This window comes from Panthera uncia, chromosome D1, assembly GCF_023721935.1.
Source record: "Panthera uncia isolate 11264 chromosome D1, Puncia_PCG_1.0, whole genome shotgun sequence".
Lineage (NCBI taxonomy): Eukaryota > Metazoa > Chordata > Mammalia > Carnivora > Felidae > Panthera > Panthera uncia.
This window is the reverse complement of record NC_064808.1, coordinates 65,827,564-65,847,862: the sequence shown is the minus strand read 5'-3', so window position 1 is coordinate 65,847,862 and position 20,299 is coordinate 65,827,564. Positions and strand designations below refer to the sequence as shown.

Below are 20,299 nucleotides of genomic sequence, written 5' to 3'. Positions count from 1 at the left end.
ATGGGTGGTGTTAGAGGCTACATCCCAGATTCTCATTTGAAAGCACCAGCTTTATGGCATTCCACCATTCCGGGAGGACAGCTCAGAGACCATACACACCCTGGCAAACAACACTCCATTTCATTGCAGCTCCATAGAGTTGCAAAAATTGACCAGAAGGGGGTTCCAGATTTCAACAACCCATTCCCAACTAGAAAACTCTTCCAGGCCAGGGTTCCACCTGTAGGTTTCTAAGCTGACGTCTACTCCTGTTCCAGTTTTCACAGATCCAGAATCAACTTTTCCACTTAGATTTTTTTTTCCTGGGATTACATTTTCCCCTTCCAGTGCATTACTATTAGATGACTTTTCCCTTTCCCAAATGTATAAGACCTTTCTTCTTACTACAGTTTTTGAAATCTTACCTTGGGCCACGCAATGTGCTATGTATTTTGCAGCATCTCCCTTACATGGGACAGGTAATATGACCACAGTTGACCCTTGAACAACTCAGGGATTAGAGGTACCTATCCTCACCACCCCTCCTTCACACAGTCAAAAATCTATAACTTTTGATTCCCCTCAAACTGAACTAATAGCCTACTCAGAGCCTTACCAATAACATAAATGGTCAATTAACACACATTTTGTATATGTAGTATATACTGTATTCGTACAGTAAAGTAAGCCAAAAAAAAGAAAATATTGAGAAAATTGTAAGGAAGAGAAAATACATTTACAGTACTGTATTGTATTTATATTTAAAAAATTCACATATAAGTGAACCCATGCAGTTCAAACCCATATTATGAAAGGGTCAACTGTATTTCTCTTGTAGAACAGGAACAGAGACCTAAAGAAGTTAAGTGACTTGTCCAAAGTCAACTGGATAGTTCAACAGCCAGTTGTAGAGTCCAGTGGTAGAGCTGGGACACACACCAGTCTGTACTCCAACCCTGCATTATCCCTATACCCTTGTTTTCCCCCTTAATATCAACAGAGAATATTTGTGAAATTTGTCACTTACATGAAAACTATTTTGAAGAATGGCAAAATCTTATAGGTTATGAGGAACAAGCCTCTGCTGACTTGATATAATCATGTTAACTAAGATTTATTCAATACTTCCTCTGTGCAAGCCACTATGCTTATACACACGCATTTTCTCATTATAAGCTTCAAGTAGCCTTAGTGAGGAGCATTATTATCATCTCTTCTACAAATGAGCAAAGTGAGGCACAGAAAGGTTATGTAACTGGCTGAAGGTCCTGTTAGAAAGTGGTGGGGTCAGTATTTGAACTTTGGCCACTTAACATCAGGGCTCTAGCTTTTAACCTCAGAGAATCCTTAGACCTTTCCTAGCAGATGTTGCTATTTTTTTCCTCTGGGAGGAGTGACACTGGGAATAGTGAGCATTGAGTTCCTTCAAAGCTTTGTACCAAGCATGCAGGGCACTCACAGGTGAGGAAGATCCAGTGCCTGCCTTCCAGGTTGAAGAGGGACAGGAAGGGGATTATGAAGGCACACACAAACACTGGAAGCAAGACACCAGACAAATGAGATCAGACCACTCCGCTGCTTAAAATCATTCACCAGCAGCCCTCACCAACAGGACACAGTCTGCTTCCCTCAGCAAGGCAGGCCTGGCTGCTCTTCCCGCCTCTACCTCTTTAGTTTCATCTCTGTCTCACTGTCAACATACCCTGTGCAACAAAATGACAGGCATCTATCTGCATGTCTGCCTGCTTCTCTGCAGCCACTGTTCTCTTCCCCTTCTGTCTGACCTAAGTTATAGCCCTCCTTCAAGACTTGGTCACATCTGTATTTAAACTTGTATTGCCCTCTTCTCCCAGTGTTCGTGACTCTGTAACACTTTGCACATCTATTCTAGCTGTTATGACACTAAACTGAAATTATTTGCATGTTTGTCTCTTCAAGGGCAAGAGGAGTGGTTTTTCCTCTTTTGCATCCCCTAGTGCCCACCCACCATACGGACACATGAGACTCAACGCTTGGGTGAAAGCCAGAATACACAAATTAACACAGCACAAGGATTCCTGGGCCAGGTTAGCAGCCCAGCACCCAGCACTGAATGAGGTCCGTGGGGATCAGCATTTGCAAGTTGGAGAGAACGTTTTTGAAAGAACCAAAGGCAGACCTGGGCCACCCTCAGTTGGATGGACAGCACAAATGGGGGAGATGAGGAGAATGGAGAAGGCCTTAAGGTTTACCTCTTTCAGAAGTTTGCCTGGGCTCTCCCCATCATTGGTAACCTTTTTTTAATTGGCCGTGATACCCTGCCTTCCAGCACCATCCAGGGCGCTGGGGGCGGGGGGAGCTCAGTCTGTACACATCACGCTCACAACTTATCCAGGTATTATTGGATACTTTTCAAGCATCACTTCACTTAATCCTCTCAACTGCCTGTGAGGTATTTTTATCTAATTTACACGTTAGAAAACTGACATCCGGAGCGGTTAAAGCATCTTGATCCCGTCCGCTTTCCCGGCGCGGTGGCTAACTCCTCTCTCTGAGTGGACTGGTTCCTTGAGCGCCACGTTCTCCGGCTCCAGGGACACCTAACGCACAGTGGTCACAAAATAATTGCACTCCTTATTTGCACAGTGAAGAAGTTGCTTCGGGGCAAGGTGCTTTGGCGGAGGTCTGGGCGGGAGGGCCAAGGGGAAGAGAAAAACGGGGAGGGGCGGAGGGAAGTGGGAGAAGGGCAGGGGAGCAGGCGGGTGAGGCGTGCCGGGGGCGGGGCGGGGAGCGGGCGGAACGCCATTGGTCGGCGCTCCCGGGAGCCGCCCCTGCGCGCCCGCCTGCCGCCCGCAGGGGGGAGCTTGCACCGGCCTCCTTGCGCTGACAGCCGCGGGGCGACACCTGGACTGCCCCGCGAGAGTGCGGGGGTAGAGCTGCAGGCGCGCCTTCGCGGGAGAGGAGGCTCCGAGCGCCGGGTCCCGAGGAAGGTAACGCGCAGCACCCGGGGATTCAGGGTTTGCACGTCTGTGGACTCGAGGACGCGGGAGGCGGCGAGACGCTCTCCCTGCCCCGCGGCGACCAGAGCAGCGGGGTTTTTTTCTCTGCCCACTCGGGGTGTTATCTCGGGCAACTTTCGTTCCTTCTCTGGGTCTCTCTTTCCTCCTCTTAAATGAGGGAGTTGTTGGTGTTGACTGATGCTTTGTAGTCTTCGGAGTTCGAAAGCGTGAGCCGCGTTTTGGCGAGCGGCAAGCTCCCTTCAAATCCGCACCTACTTAAGAGCCAGCTCCGCTGCCCAGGGGGCCGAGTCTTCAGGAAGCCGACGTGCCGGGTAGGCGGGGGTTCTGCTGGGCTGTCGCGTTTCCTGAGGCTTTTGAGGACCGACCCTGGGCTTCGTTCGGGCTGGCTGTTAGCGGGATCTGGTTGCAGAGTAACTGCCTCCAGATTGCTCAGGTGAAGTAAGGGCGATAGGACCTATCTACAGGTGGGGTGTTGGGAAGGAGGGTTTGGGAGCCGATGAGGTTTACTTGCAAAACAAGCAGTTTGTTTTGGAATTATCTCCCTACGCCCAGACCTTGTCCCGTCTTGAGTTACAAATCACAGGAATGGGATTTATCATCTTTCAGAGAGGAAAACCACTGCTTCAGCGACTAGGACATAGGGCTCCATCAGCTTGTACGAAGTGGGCCTCTCTCTCTGCACCCATCCTGCCTCCTCTTCCCTTTCCTCCTTCCTGCTTTTATAAATCCCCTTTGACTTTTCATTTAGTGCTGGTTTGTGACCAGCAGCCTCCAGAGCTTTGGGCGCTGGGTAGGGATGGAAGTCTGGATAAGGACAGACTATGGATCCGCTGGCAGCCTCCTGACCCATAGAGCCTGGTAGGGACGTGCAGAGGAAGCCCAGTGGGCTTCAGACAGACAGACAGACAGACAGACAGGCACTGGAAGGTGGGATGGATTCAAACTGCTGTCCAGCTTCCTGGCCTCTTCTTGGTAGCCATTCCCAGTGAGGGAATAGGGGATCTAGTTGGTTGGGCAGCCAGTTGGTTACGGCAGCCAAACAGAGGGATGGTTGAAAGGAGTTGAGGATTTTGATGTGTTTCTGTGGAAAGTCTCCAGGTGCTCTCTCCCCTCCCTATAGTTGTTTTGTTCCTTAGTGTGGTGCCTAGGTGAAGTCAGATGCCAGGACCTGTCAAGAATGGTGAGGAAGGAAGGAGGCATGGCAGTGGCATTATCGACTGTCTTTATTCGGCACTTAGGGGCCACTCTTCTTTGTGTATAATGTGTCTTTGGTTCTCACAAAGCCGCATGAGGGATCCTGTACTGTCAGTTAACCCATTTTACCAATGAGACACTGAGGGTTAGAAAGATCACTTCCTTTAGTCGCATAGCTAGTAAACAAAATAATTGGAATGCAAATCTAGTTTCTCTGATTCTAAAACCTATGTTCTTTCTACCTTTTTTGGTAGAAAAACTTGCCCTTGCAAGTTGGCCTAGTAACAGCAAAAATGGTATTACTAAGTTCTCACATGTGCCAGACACTGTTCAAAGCATTTTAGAAGAGTTATAGGGGTGCCTGGGTGGCTCAGTCAGTTAAGCAGCTGACTTCAGCTCAGGTCATTATCTCACAGGTTTGTGGATTCCAGGTTGTGGGCTCTCCGCTGACAGCTCAGAGTTGGAGCCTGCTTCAGATTCTGTGTCTCCCTGTCTCTTTGCCCCTCCCCTGCTCACACTCTGTCTCTCAAAAAATGAATAAATGTTAAAAAAAAAAAAAGAGTTATGCCACTTATGGTGCAGTTTTGGTCATTCTGCTGGGAATAAGTGACTGCCTTAGCCTTTCTCAAAGCAGCAGTGCTGTTCCAGAATGCCTGCCTGATCCCACCCAGCTGCTAGTGAGTGAATGGGGCAGGGACCCTGTTTGCTTTATCCTAGAGGTGGTTTGAGGTCTAATGAAAGATTGATTGTCCACGTCTGATCCGTTAGACCTGACCGTTGGCTTGTGAATGATCCCACTGTCCCCTAAGAGGCCTTTCTCAGGTTTTTCTCAATAAACATTTGTGGAATGAATGAATTAGTACCTTGTGCAGAGTGGTCTGCTGTCCTGCAGAAGTGGGGCAGCCTAGGGCTCACCATGCTCAGAACCCAGGATGCCAGGCCAGGCAGTTCTCTCCTCTGGGCTGTGCCCCTGTGGGCTTCTAGATTTGCCTGGTAATATGTTTTCTGCCACCTGCTTTATTTGAAGTTTTAAAGGTTATAGATGAGGGAAAACTTGATTTTTTTTTTTTAACAGGAGAAATCACTTAGTCTGTCTTAAAAAGGGAGGGAAATAAGATGGTGCTATTTGCCATAGGGCTTCCCAAACTTCTTCATAGGAGAATCTCCAATAACGAACTGGCAAGTGCTCCTAGGGGTTGGGGTACGGTTCAGATTGACCCCAACAAGCTTGAAAATTGTCTTATGAAATTATGCGATTTTTAAATTTGATTTCATATGTTGAATTTGGTTTCAATATATAAAACAAATTTTTTCCTCAAAATATTTGTGTAAAATTGGTGTCTTGGTACATTATTTTATATTCTTGGGTGCTGAGAGTACCCAAATGGAGAAGTACCCAAATGGCAAGCATTCTGGTGTGGCAGCATAGGGTACCATTTGCATTTTTCATGCACTTGGTTTACAGTAATAGAGCTTCCCAACTCCTTGTGGAGATAGCCCCTTTCCTATTTATCAGAATGAAGAACATGTTTTAAAAATAAAAACAATCTTTATTGTTTGACCCCCCACCAGCTTTATTAAGATATAATTGACATATAACATTGTATAAGTCCATGATGATTTCATATGTGTATACATTGCTACTATATTTTTGTAGTGAGAACATTTGAGATTTATTCTCTTAGCAACTTTCAAGTATATAATACTATAGTCACCATATTGTATATTAGATTCTCAAAACTTCTTCATCTTAGAATTGGAAGTTTGTACCCTTTGACCAACCTCTCCCCATTTCTCCCTCTCCCAAGTCTCTGACAACCACCATTCTATTCCCTGTTCTGTGAGTTCAGCTCTTTATCGATTATATGTAGAAGGAAGATCCTTATTGTTTGTTTTCCTATTACCAAAGGTAATATATATATATATATATATGTGTATATATATATATATATATATATATATTCATTGTAGAAAAAGAAAAACTACAGATTAGCATTAATAGTAATAATACCTTTATACTCAGAAATAACTAATGCAAAACTTGGGTTTTATAGCCTTCCAAATCTTCTTCTCTGTGTCTATATGAGCACATTAGAAATAAAAATAAAAAAAAGAACAAATGAAGGGGTGCCTCTCTGGCTCAGTTGGAAGAGCATGTGACTCTTGATCTTAGGATCATGAGTTCGAGCCCCATGTTGGGTGTAGAGATTACTACCAAAAATAAACCTAAAAAGAGAGGATAAAAAAAGCGTAGTAAGCTGAAAACAAAAAATGAACAAATGTATTAATATAACCCTTACTTTTGACTCAATCATCCTTAGAGCTAGGAGTCATCTCAGATTGTTTTTGAAAGGATACAGAGAATTAATTTTGAATAATTAAAATCATTGTAAAGGTTAATCCTGTTTGTGAAGTTCACCTTCCCATAATTCCCCGGTGTCAGACAGTTCCCAGCAGAGGGAAGTGCCGACCTTTGGGGCTGCTGCTGCAGTCACAGGGTCCAGCTGTGCTTCTTGTGAAATGACTCACGTGTCTTAAATGTGACAGAAAAGGTAGCTCCTCAGTGTTGTTGAAGTGAAAATGTGAGCAGAGAATTCTGAAGCTAAACTGCACACGGAGGAGCCTCAGATAAGATCATTGCTCCAGAATTGCATTTTTAAAATATTATTTATTTTTGAGAGAGAGAGAGCATGCAGGGGAGGAGCAGAGAGAGAGGGAGACCGAGAATCCCAAGTAGGCTTCTCGCTGCCACTGCAGAGCCCAATGTGGGGCTCAAACTGTGAAGAGTCAGACACTGAAATGATGGAGCCACCCAGGTGCCCCTCCAGCGCTGAATTGTATTACCTGTGTGACTTTGGGCAAGACAGGTAGCTTCTCTGAACTGGTTTTCCCTTCCTTAGATTGGGGATAATGACACCTACTGTACCTTTGCCTACCAGAGTCACTAATGAGGACCAGGTGTCAGGTATTGTTACTTAAATTTGCATGCAGGTGTTTATGCTATTTTTAAAAGGAGGTTTAAATGTAGAAGGATCAAAAGAATTGTCAGTCTTTATAAAAATCTGGAATCTAACTCTTGGGCTTAACATTAGCAGGACTTAATTACAAAACAAATGCTCTTTTGGATCCCCACTCTAAGTTTTCTTCAAAGAATAGAAGATTCCTTGATGGCTAACATCTCATTACTTTTCATCACAATTCTGAACTGAAGAAAAGGGCAGAAAATAGTCCCATTTCACAGAATAAAAGTGGGCTTGCCATTCAAGAGAGCTGTTCATTGGCAGAGAGAGTCAGAGAGTTCCAGGGCCATCTGTAGCTGCCTTAAGAGGGCAGAGGTGTACAAGGGAGAAGCAGAGAGAGTAACTGGAAAGGCAGTGTTTGGGGTGAGGGGGGGGCGGTGCATGGCTGAATGCTAGAAGCCACTGCCTCAAGGGCTGCTCACAGGCATGCACTCAACTCAGTTCTGAAGAGAGAAATGGGCCCTGCATTGGGATTGGGAGGCAGGTGTCTTGGCTTCTATTCCTGCCCCAAAGACAAGCTGTGTAATCTTAGTCATATCCTCTTCTTGAGCTTTTTGTTTTGTTTTGTTTTGTTTTGTTTTTTGTTTTGTTTTGTTTTGTTTTTTTTAATAAAGTGAGGGAATAGGACCAGATGAGGTACCTTCAAGTCTTTAAAAATCTATGATTCTGGCCGTTTTTTCATCTATGTCTGCCCAAATGGAACTTTGGTAGAGAATTACCACACAGATAAATCAGGTGTGGGAGAATGTTCCAGTTTTCGGTGCCCCTCATGATTTCCTATGGGTTTCCCAGCTGGATACCTTTATGCACAACACATGATCCGTACATCATTGAAAGAAGAATTATTTTTGCTTGTCTATGTGTTACTCTTAACTAGAACCTTTTTAGATTGTTGGGAGGGAGAACTACTTTTGGTAACTTTTGGGAAGGTTGGTTGATAGAAGTATAGTAAAAGTAGGTTACTTATGGTAATAGGGATATGTGTGTCACTATGTACTGGCTTTTGAAATTACTAAATACAGTATTTTTCCTTAGTGCCCATTGGGAACTTTGCCTGTGCTATAGCTTTTGCAGAATATGGGAGAAGCACTCTTGAGTGGCTCGAACTCTAGAAGAGGGAGAGGCAGGGAGGAAGGAAAGGGGAGAAGGAAGGTGGGAGAGATAAGGAGGGAGAGGGAGAGGGACAGGAGAGAGCAGAGAGTACCAGTTGTGGTTAGAATACAATGGAGATTAAAAGACCAATTTGGGAAAAGACGAAGTCCCCAAGGACTTGGACTTTTGGTTTAATTTTGCATCTACATTGCCCAACCCCCGACGGGAACTCAGTAAAGTATTTTTAATGAATTAATAAATGAAAAAATGAAGAATGAATGATTCTGTTGAAAGGAAATTTTTGCTGAAATGTAGTACAGTGACCTTCAGGTGGTTGCAGTGACGTGTTTATATATGTGAAATGTGTACTTACAACCTATGGAAACACTTTCCTGTGCATTATCCTGCATAATGATGATAGACATTTTTTTAAAAAGGCCAAAATGAAAACATTGCCTAATGCCATACTTTCTAGACTCTTCATAGGTACTGATAAAAAAAGGATTTGGTTGATTATTTCTAGATAAGTCTTTCTGTAAAAGCACCAAGAAATATTTGAGGAGTGGGGGTATAAGACCTGTAAATAGTCCACAAATTTGCATTCCAAGTCAGAGGGAGAAAGACAGGCATTGCTCAACTTCTGGGTGAATAAACATTTTTTTTCCTCCTTGCAGAAGCACTGTTTCACCATAAGTCTTGACGGAACTGGTGCCATCAGCTTCTGATTAGACAGATGTGTTTTGTGCCACCATTACTCACGGCCACAGGCGCCTGGGCTCTCCTGCCACTTGCTGAGTCAGCTGATTAAAACATTGGTCTGTGAGGCTGAAGGCAAGGGCTGGATCCCAGGCCAAGCCAAGTGCCTCAACCACTCCCGCCCCTTCTGCCAGCAATCTACATTGGGAGGAAGACTGAATTATGGCATGTTAGATTCATTAGGGAATATTCTTTACCATTGCTTGTTTTAGATTAGTCATTGAGTTTTAGAAGTAAGGGGTCTGGGTTTTCAGTTTAATTCTTTCATTCTTTTTAAAGTGGATTCTAGTGTTGTTTCAGGTTTACCATCTTGGGGCATGTTCATGGTATGCATTCTGAGACTTTTGGTATCCCAAGTCAACTATCAGCATGGCATATCATGTCTTCAGTGTGTCTAAAATGGGGATGATCATACCTGCCTCACAAGTTGCTCAGAGGATTAAATTAGGTCACATATTTAATAAAAAACAGCAAAAGCGGATTGAGATGCTGTTGCTGGCTGGTTAGCCAAAGACTCATCAGCCAAGGACTCACCACCTCATACCTATCTGGTGCCATTTTTCATTTAACTACAGTTTCTATGTGACATGTATTTAAGATGCCTTATGAATTGTTGAAGCCATATGCATTCAGGCTGCAAATGCTATGGATCTCCTGCATTGATAATGCCTGAGGAAAGCAATTGGTTAGGTGGGCTTCATCTTCGTTAGTTATTTCAAAAGTATTTGATCTGATCTTGTATGTTCTTTGTTGCTAATATAACATATTTGATTATATCTGGTTGCTTTTTTAAAACCCTATGAGGCAAGTGAATGGTGATGATATCTGACCTTTATTGAACAGTTACCGTGTACCAGGCACTGTTCTAAACACTGTACCTACATCCATTTATTTAATCCTCACAGTAGTCTATTTTGAGTACTATTATTTTTCCCATTTGATGATGATGAAATTAAGACACACAAGTTAAATAAGTTACCCAGATAACATAGCTGATGAAAGAAGGGACAGGGATTTGAACCCAGGCAGTCTGACTCTAGAGCCCATGCTTTGGATCATCAGAGGATGGTCTTTCCAATCAAAACTAACCCTTTTATTTGTCTGTAAAGTACAAGAAAGTCACATTCACACACTAAGCATGTTCCACTCTATTATTCATGGAAGCAAGACGCTAGAAACAGTTCTAGATACAGAATGAGGATGCATAGCTTGGCATTTTTTTTTTCTTTTTTTGAGGGAGAGAGCCCAAGTGCTGGAGAGGGGCAGAGAGAGAGAGAGAATATTAGAATCTCAAGCAGGTTCCACACTCAGCAGGGAGACCTATGCAGAGCTTGATACCACAACCCTGGGATCATGACCTGATCCGAAATCAAGAGTCAGAAGCTCAATTGACTGAGCCACCCAGGTGCCCCGCTTGACAAACCTTCTGACCATACAAGATAATACTTGAAAATGAACTTGTTGCATGATATTCAGGAAATTTTATTGCCTAGAAATAGCAATAATTAAGTTTAAGTATTACAGGAAATATCTGGGGGTGAGACTTAAAAAATGAGGAGTCAGCAACTTAATGCCTCATTTCAGTATCAAGACAGTACTGTAATATAGTAACTGAAGTGTTGTGTCTTAGGAAGTAAAGTTGTAGCTCTGGTTACATTAGGTAAGTCACATCATTTATCATCTTTTGCTTAGAATGCCAAATTCTATCTTTCTTTTCCATTCCTTTTAGGGATGTTATGAATAATAACAAGAATATGGTGATAAAAAAGAATGCCTACTATCTATTGAGTACATACTATGTGTCAGTCCCTTGCTAGGTCATTGCTCCTCTAGTTGGAAGGACAACTCTGAACTAGATGATAATTACCCATTTTACTGATGAGGAAATGGAAGCACAAAGAAGTTAAGTACATTGCCCAAGGTCAACAACAGTGAATGGCAAAACAAACATTCGAACTCAGGTTGCTTACCTTGACTTAAAAGCCTGTGCTCTGTCCCCTAGCCAGTACTGATTCTTTCTGGGGCTTCTCTAGAAGAATCATAGTATATCCACATTTACTGAATCCTTTGTTGAAACATATTTCTTGGCTTGAGGCTCATAACAGATTATTATATTTGAAACTGGGATTGTTCTAGAAAACCTGGAACATTTATGTTACCATAGAAATAGTAATGATGGTATGTGGATCTTGAGAAACTTAACAGAAGACCATAGGGGATGGGAAGGGGAAAAAAAAGTTACAGAGAGGGAGGGAGGCAAACCATAAGAGACCCTTAAATACAGAGAACAAACTGAGGGTTGATGGGAGGTGAGGGAGAGGGGAAAATGGGTGATGGGTATTGAGGAGGGCACTTGTTGGGATGAGCACTGGGTGTTGTATGGAAGATAATTTGACAATAAATTATACTAAAAAAAAAAGAAATGGTAATTATGGACTTGATATAAGCCTTATAGGAGAAAAATCTGGTTTTCCCAGCACACCACAGGCTAAGGAGTCAGGTACTTACTTGGTATCTAAGAAGCAGGATGACCTGGAATCAGAGTAGCTGAAATATGATCTAGAGAGCTGGCAAGTAATTGTTTCCTTATGCTTAATTTCTGGAAGACCCCAATACTTTTTATTTTGGGGTGTCACTTGAGAAATTAGAAAGAATATATGAAGAATTTGAGTAGAACAAAGTTGGTCTTCATATTGTACATGTTGTAGAGGTTTATTAAAGAATTCTTTGTACCAGTTACCCTACTCACACCACTTAAATATGACACGTTTTTACTCTGATGGCATACACACTCAAGCGTTTTTGAAATAACATCATACCACCTTTATGCAAATACAGTCACTGTGTTCTTGCTAGAATCCTGGGGATACTTTGCTATCTGATGGTTAGTAACAGATGGTTGTGAGGTGCAGTCATAGGTGGAAAGTCACAAGTCAGAATTTTGTGAAGCACAGCGGCTGGCAAGGTGATAAGGGGGGGCTATAGTAAGGAAGGTGTTTCTGGATTGTGTCCATGGACAGGTGTGGGTCTGGAAGCCCATGTTCCCTGTAGAGGAATAAACTTGGCTTTGGAGTCTGACAATATTGAGTTTATACCTTGGATCCATTTATTAATTGTGTAATTGAACAAGTAACCTCTGGATCTCAACTTTCTTTTCTGGAAAAAATTGCATTCATCTTCCATCTCGCACAAAGTGGCTCTAAGGAATAAATAACATAATGAATATATTAAAGTGCCCAACATTGTGTCTTGCAGAGTCACTGTTCAGTGTCCGTTTCCTTGCCCCTCTCTTCTCTTCCTCCTTTCCTCTTGGATTCCTCTGTTGGTTCTTGAGAGTTCCCATTGTACAAGATTTGCCATTACTCAGCTCTACTCTTATCAAATCACTTAATTTCACTGATGCTTTTTCCACCTTTTTCCACCTATAGAAAACAGGGGTTGATGATCTCTGCCCCACTATTTTATGGGGTTTTTATCTAATCATTAAGTTGATAATCGGATTCTAAGGATTAAAAAAAGGACAAGAAAATGCCCATAATAGGGGCAACCATGGTAAAGAGTACTTACAATTCACTGTAAATGTTCTGGTGGAAATACATACAGCTTATTGTGAGACTGCGGAGCGCACTGCCTGGGAAATTTGAAAGGTGAAAAATGAGGTGGAACCATAGCCCAGTAGGAGTTTGCTAGATTGAGAAGGGAATGGGATAGAGAGAACAGGTTCAAGGATTTTCATGTTCAGTGGCATAGAGGCAGGAAGGGCATGGGATACCAAAGGAGAGATCATGGTGTTGTCATATAGGGTAGATAAGTTGTGGCTGGAGGTGCTAATGTGGTGGGCTGAAGCCCAATGGCGAAACCAGGCTAAAAAGTTGCCCTTTACTGGGGTGCCTGGGTGGCTCAGTCAGTTGAGCATCTGACTTTGGCTCAGGTCATGATCTCACAGCTTGCGGTTTCAAGCCCCACACCAAAACTTGCCATTTACCTTGGAGGCTACAAGGAACTAATGGAAGTTTCTCAATATTGTGAGCGAAATAGCTGGGTTTCTCTTTAGGACAAACAGCCTAAATTATGGAAGTTGTTAACGCTGCTCAAGTTATGGAAGATGGATTTGTTTGAAGACATACTTCTTAGGACTTACGGGTAACATAAAATAGTATGTTTTGAAACTTTTTTGTAAAAAGTACTTGGAGAGATGGTGCTGCTATCAAACTCAAGACTTCTACATGAAGGTACATGTGTATAGGAAAATGGAGACTTCATATACTAATTTGTGGACTGGACCACGTGGAGCCATATTGTTCCAAAAAGATGAATATGCCCTGCTTTGGAGCTAAGCATATTTACCATTTTTCAGTAAAGGACCAGGTATGCTTTTGGCAAATCATTGAGGCTTAGATCCAGAAAGATGTTAAGATGTTATACATATATATCTCCAGCACTGAGTTTAAGATCCTGGGAGTAGTTGACACCCAATGTGTGCAGAATTTGGGTGGTGATTTGTTGAATTTCTTGTGCTCAGCATGTGCTGCTGTGGTTAGCAGTCCCTGAATTTCCTCAGAGGAGGATCAGGGAGGCCTGGGCCACAAAACTATCATTTATGGGCAGATTGCAAGAAACTGGGTGACATTTTTCCTTAAGTAGTCAGAGTCAAACACAAGTACACTCACATGTGTTTGTGTGTTTCTAGGTCTGTGTTTATGTTTTCCTGAGTGCTGTCTGCTTTATCCAGACCAGGGGGAAAACTAGATACATATCCAGAGTTCCTCAGGGAAAGCCTCCAGAGAGATTTGCCTTGGTTACTAGAGGTACCTAGATGTAAAGAAGACACTTGCTTTCTCACGTGAACTGGGTGGTGGCTGGGAACTGAAGGTGTGAGGAGATGTGGTTCCACTTACGAGATTCTGCTGGGGACAACTGAGCACCAGTGTTTGCTTGGCGTGTGAGGAAGTGAAGGTAGAGTGGATGCTTTCTCCTTCTCTGATAGCCTTTCCCCAGGATCACTCTCTGAGTATTCGGGAACTGAAATCAAGTCTTAGGCTGACATGTGGTGTGCAGGGAGGATTATGTACACCTCAAACTCCTAAAGCCTTCTCATCTTGGAGGTTTAGAGTATGAGATCTTTGAACCTGTCTTTCTCTATGTGCTGAGCTTCAGTTCCTTCTCACTGGGTTAATCAAACCTGGGCTGAGTCCTTTGATAGATCTAGCTTTGGTCTCTTGAGACCAAAGGCACAAGGGCTGATGAACTGTGGGTGGGAGTGGTCGGGTCTCTGAAGGGTGTATGTGTGTGTTTCACTATTTTGAGTTACAGTGACCAAGTGTTTTAAGTTTAGTTTAATATTTAAATACACTCTGATTGGTTGATTTTTATTTTTCCTTTTTTTAAAACTGTTATTAAATAGTGAACATATGTTGATAAAAGGGGAAGCATGCTCTAGTGGGAAGAATATCAGATTTGGAGACAAGAGTTCATTCAATAAACACTTACCGTGTGTTTATTATGTGCCAGAAACTGTTTTAGGCTCAGAATTCAGTGAAGAAGGGGTGTCTGGTTGGCTTAGTTGGTTAAGCAGATGAATCTTGATTTCTGGCTCAGGTCATGATTCCAGACTTGTGGGATCAAGCCCCATGTTGGGGCTTGGAGCATGGAGCCTGCTTAAGATTCTCTCTCCCTCTGCCCCTCACTTGCTTTCTTTCTCTCTCTCTATCTCTCTCTCAAATTAAAAAAAAAAAAGAATTCAGTGGGAAAAGCAGACCTCTGTGATCACTGTGCAGTATGATGTTAATAGTAAGATGTGAGCACAGGGGAAGGAAGTCGGGTAGTGAGGGGAAGGGGGATCAAGTGCCAAGGGCTTTCTGGAAGAGGGAGCTCTTGAGAAGAGACTGAGGGATGAATAGGGAAATTGCTCATCACACAATTTCATGTTCAAAGCAGGACTGGCAGGATCTGGGGCCAGAGAGAGGTAGGCAGTGGGCCAATCATGGAGAACTCTGTGTATCCGAGACTGGACTTTTTAAAGATCCTGCCTTGTGTCCTGTTCTGTGTGATGATTGGTCAAGTATTTCCTCTCTGGGCCTCAGTTTCCTTATTAGTAATAATGGAGATGATAATGATTACCTGGCTTTACCTCTTGGAATAATACTGAGACTCAAATAAGAGAATAGTGAAAAATTATTGAACACTTACACAGATTAGCTCACTTAACCCTTACTACAACTTTATTAGGTAGATACTATTATTTTTTTTAAACCTAAACTTGAAATGGTTTATTATTTTTTAAAATATATTTTATTGTCAAATTGGCTAACATACGGTGTAAAGTGTGCTCTTGGTTTTTGGGGTAGATTCCCATGGTTCATTGCTTGCATACAACACTCAGTGCTCATCCCGACAAGTGCCCTCCTCAATCCCCATCACCCATTTTCCCCTCCCCCCACCCCCCCATCCAACCTCAGTTTGTTCTCTGTATTTAAGAGTCTCTTATGGTTTGCCCCTCTCCCTCTCTGTTTGTAACTATTTTTTTCCCCTTCCCTCCCCCCATGGTCTTTTGTTAAATTTACGTTTATCAAGTTCCACATATGAGTGAAAACATATGATGTCTGTCCTCTGGATAACTTATTTCACTCAGCAAAATACTTCCAGTTCCATCCACATTGCTGCAGATGGCATGATTTCATTCTTTCTCATTGCCAAGTAGTATTCCACTGTGTATATAAGCCACATCTTCTTTATCCATTCTATTATTAAGGCCATTTCACAGATGAGAAAACACAGAGATTAAGTGATGTCTCAGATCATAAAGCTAATAAGTGGTGGAGTTAGGATTTGAACTGAAGTAGTCCGTCTAAAGATAACTTCTCCGTGTGTGTGTATGTATGTGTTTATAGTGCTAACTCTGTGGCAAGCTCAAGAGCCAAGTTCTGTAGGCTGAAGGCAAAGGAATGCATAGCTGTGCACTTGCCATGTATAGTATTTGGCTTTTCCAAAATGCCTGTTACAGTGGGTCTGTGTGTCTGGGGAAAAAATATTGTGCTTGTTGGTGGACACCTGGCTGGTAAGCTTCTAAGAGTGGGAGGATCACTTTCCCTCAAGTGTCCTGCAAATAGTTAATTCTGGAGGGAATCGAACCATTTGCCTCTGACAGGTTCTTCTGTTCACACATCTGTTACTGAAAATGGGGACTCCACTATTTTCAAACCAGTGTTCCATTGGAAGGACCTTCGTTTCCTCCTTCATTCTGCCATTATCCACCATGGCTGGCTGAGGAAGCCGGCTGTTTTGCACAATCATCACTATCCTTTTGGATTGTGAAGAACACCTTTGATTGTCCCTGAGCTTCTCCCCATTTCTGTCCCCTGAAAGAGAAGGAGCAGGCTGCCATTCCTAGCACCTCAGTCAGTGTCATTGTTGTCCAGACACCATGTCTCTACAACCATCTCTCCTTTTGGGAGACCCATTAAAGGATGGGTCCCCTCTTTATACTACTTTCTTTATCTTTTATACTACTCTCCCTAGCCTCTAGAACTTCATCTCACCTTTTTTTCCCCATAGTGACAAGAGGCCTTGGCTCACACAGTTTCCTGTGGACGGTTTTCTGTCCCACCCTGTCTTTGATTGGCAAAGGTCATAAGTGACATATCAGTTACCAAGCCTATTCCCCTTTTCTCTGCACCACTCTGCCTCAACTCCTTGCAGTAGCTGACTAGGTTGACAGCTCCCTCTTTTCTAAAATTCTTTCCCTAGCTTTGTGACACCCTGCTGTTTTGTTTTTCCAATGTGACTGGTCTTTATCTTTTCACTTGACAAGTACAATGTCATCTGCTTTTTTCTCTCTGATTTTTCACTGCATTCTTTCCCTTGCTGAGTTCAGCAATCAGTTGAGTCTCTAAGTTGGTAACTGCCATGTTTATAGTTCCAACCATGGCCTCTCTCCTGAGCACTTGTTCCTCATCTCCATCAGAGTTCTAGACATGTCTACTGAATTTTCTACCATGCTATCAGTTTTTACCTTTAACCTGCCTGCCTTCCTAGGCATTCTTGGTTTGGTGCATGAATCCCCCAATTAACTCTGTTTAAGAACTTTGAGTCTTGTTAGATTCATGCATTTCCTGAGGAACATTGTTACTCCTTCCTTTCCAATGTTCTTCCCAAATGATACTTATATTTCACCTCCTCTGCTACTGCCAGCCTTCTTTGGCTCTTGTGAAGTTGACTGAGAAAGTCCTGGCCATTTGGCTTATGGTCACTCCTCTCCTTCATTCATGCTAAAGTAGCATGCTTTAAAAAGTAAACACACACACACACACACACACACACACACACACACACACACACACATGCTTCCCATCACCCACTGCATAAAGGACAATCTCAGTCTGACATTTGAGACTTTCACTGATGTGATACTAGCCTCTGTTTTTAATTCTTATCTTCTATTATCTCCTTCCCTGAACCCTGTCTTCTATTCAAATCATATTCTCCTTTCCCTGTATCAGGCTCTGTGCTTTGTTCATGTAGCTTCCTGTGCCTGGAGTGATAGTTTTATTCCCCTCCTTGAGCTCTTCTTGGCCGGTCACTTACTCTCAAATCCTACCTGTCCTTAAAACTGCAGCTCTGGTGATTCTCACCAGAATCTTCCTGGTTCATCAGAGCAGGAAGTTTGCTCCCCTTTCTCTACCTGGGCCAATTTATACCTATTTTATGGCCAGCATTGCATACCAACTTGTATTATCTCTCTTTATGTACTCTTCTTATCTTCCGTATTGGTCTGAAAGTTCTTAAAGGGCAGGGACTAAGGGTCTTGTTATTTCCTTAATGCCACAGCACAGCAGGCTGACACAGTACAAATGTGCTGAATGAATATATTTTGAAGCACTGAATTATATTCACTGTGTTTTTTAAGAAATTATTTTTAATGTTTGTTTATTTTTGAGAGAGAGAAAGAGAGACAGTGAGTGGAGGAGGGGCAGAGAGAGAAAGAGAATCCAAAGCAGGCTTCATGCCGTCAGAGCAAAGCCTGACATGGGGCTCGAACCCATTAACTGTGAGATCATGACCTGAGCCGAAGTTGGATGCTCAACTGACTGAGCCACCCAGGTGCCCCGACTAAGGTTTGTTTGTTTGTTTTCTTTGTTTTAGAATTTTAATACATCAATTGGCTCTGAAAATTTAGTGGTCAGTGGGCAGGTATTAATTAGATTTTTGGGTATTTGTTCTGTTGTGTACAGTAAAGAATTCATAAAGCAAGGCTGAGACTGCTTATCCCTAGAAAGCCCTGCTTGCAAAGCTGGTCCTTTACTGGTGTCTGGGAACTTGGATTTCAGAAGGATTGGCAGCACTCTAAATTGAGAGCAGCTCACGGTACCTAAATAGTTTGCGCAAATAGCACTGTGTATGCTGAGCACCTGCTTTCCATCCAGGAGTCTGGAATTTGGTTCCATGCTAGGCAGGGAGTGTCTACCCGACCAGTCTCTAATAAAAATCCTGGGCATCGAATCTCTAATGAACTTCCCTGGTTGGTAACATTTCACACATGTTGTCAGAACTTGTGTGTCTTGCTTGGGTAACTCTTCGGGAGAGGACTCTTTGAAACTTATGCTTGGTTTTTCCCAGACTTCATTCCACCTACCTTTTTTCTTTGCTGGTTATGCCTTGTATCCTTTCAGAGTAATAAATCATAGCTGTGAGTATGACCACAGCCTTATGAGTCCTCCTAGTAAAATATCAAAACCTAGGGCTGGTCTTGGGGATCCCCCAACTCTATGAAATGCCACAAATGCAGAGCCAATCCTTTTTTTTTTTTTTAAACCAAGACTTCAGAGACATGAAAGACTCAGAGAGATTATTGGTTTTTACATAGGAGGAGGAGCCCAATTCTTAAGACTATATGTGCAGGGCCTTGTGAATGTATATGGTGCTCTGCAGAATAAAGCTGAAGTCTTCTTGATTGCCAACTATAATATTTGGGTGAGAAAGAGCTATTGGGGAAGATTTGGTTGGATTTTTTTTTATAGCATCTCATGTACTGTCAAGAGTTCTAAAAATACCAGTTATCAGGGCTAGGCTCTTAGAAAAATTAAGGACAATATTTGCCTGGGATCCATTGTCATTATTCTTCCATATCAAGAGTTGAGTTCCTTGGGCCATTTTTCCTGCCTGAAAATAAAAAGTGGACAGAGCATCCATCATGCTGAGTTTCCATTGTGTCAGACATCAGCTAGGTGTGTGGTATGAATCATTTCCTTTAATCCTCACAAAGACCCTCAAAGGCAGGAATTTTAGGCCATATAATATAGATAAGGAAATGAAACAGAGAAGTTAATATTTTCCCAGAGTCACAGAGCTGAGAAGTGGTAACCCTGGAGTTCAAGCCCAGGTCTTACTCCCAAAGCAGTGCTTTTTGTTTTGTTTACCTCTGTCCTGCCTGAACACATATCAGCTCTTTCACAAGTGACTAAATCTTATCTGGACCTCCGTAAATGTTAAGTTTTGAGAAGTGTTAGTTAGCTTCCCGACTGGAAGTTTTAGAGAAGATTTCTTTGGTGAGGGTAGCTTTCGTGTGCATGCTCTGTATATCAGTGCACCTTTCCCAGTCCTGGTGGGTCTCCATGCATGGCAGTTAGTGGCTTTTCTGATTCTTTTCACGTGCCTTCCCTGGGAAAGAGGGGATGGTCTGCTCTGTTGTTTTGCCAATTTCAAAGCAAGTTTGCCTGACATTTCCCTTCTTAACAGATTTTGTGCCAAAACTTATCTGAGAACAGTTTGCTTTATTAAATCTGAAATAAGTGGAGGGTTGTTTTTCTTCTTCTTCTTCTTCTTCTTCTTCTTCTTCTTCTTCTTCTTCTTTTAATAAAACTATAGGGAGGAAAATAGAAATGGACAGTTGGGGTACTCTCTTGTATTCTTGTTAATTTCATCCTGGGAAATGCTTTCATATAACATTTCTTTCAGATGACCAGCACACTTCAGTAAGGAAACAAGGACTTGGGTTCCAGAGACTGCCATGGAAAGTGCTGACCATGAGCAAATAAATTCAGCACCTGGTACAATGCTCTGCATACACTAGGTACATGGTTGGTTAACATTTGCTGGATGAAAGCAATTGGACATAAGTATCTTAACTCTTTTGTTGCCCAAAGAACACAGTAACTTGGACCCTAATTCCCATTAGTGTGTTCTGGATGAGGAAGAGAATATTCAATTACTTTTAGATCAGGTGCTGAACCTGGGGCCAAGCCATCCATCATCTTTCAGAGA

At 42.6% G+C, this 20,299-nt stretch overlaps 1 protein-coding gene across 1 annotated transcript in view; it reads left to right on the top strand.

Moving 5' to 3' along the window:
• The first annotated feature begins 2,844 nt into the window (after window positions 1-2,844).
• Window positions 2,845-20,299, top strand: part of SYTL2 (synaptotagmin like 2) — an 81,261-nt gene continuing 63,806 nt past the window's right edge. The window contains exon 1 of the mRNA XM_049620150.1: window positions 2,845-2,948. The gene's annotated coding sequence lies outside the window, so the exon portion shown is untranslated. The remainder of the gene's footprint in view (window positions 2,949-20,299) is intronic.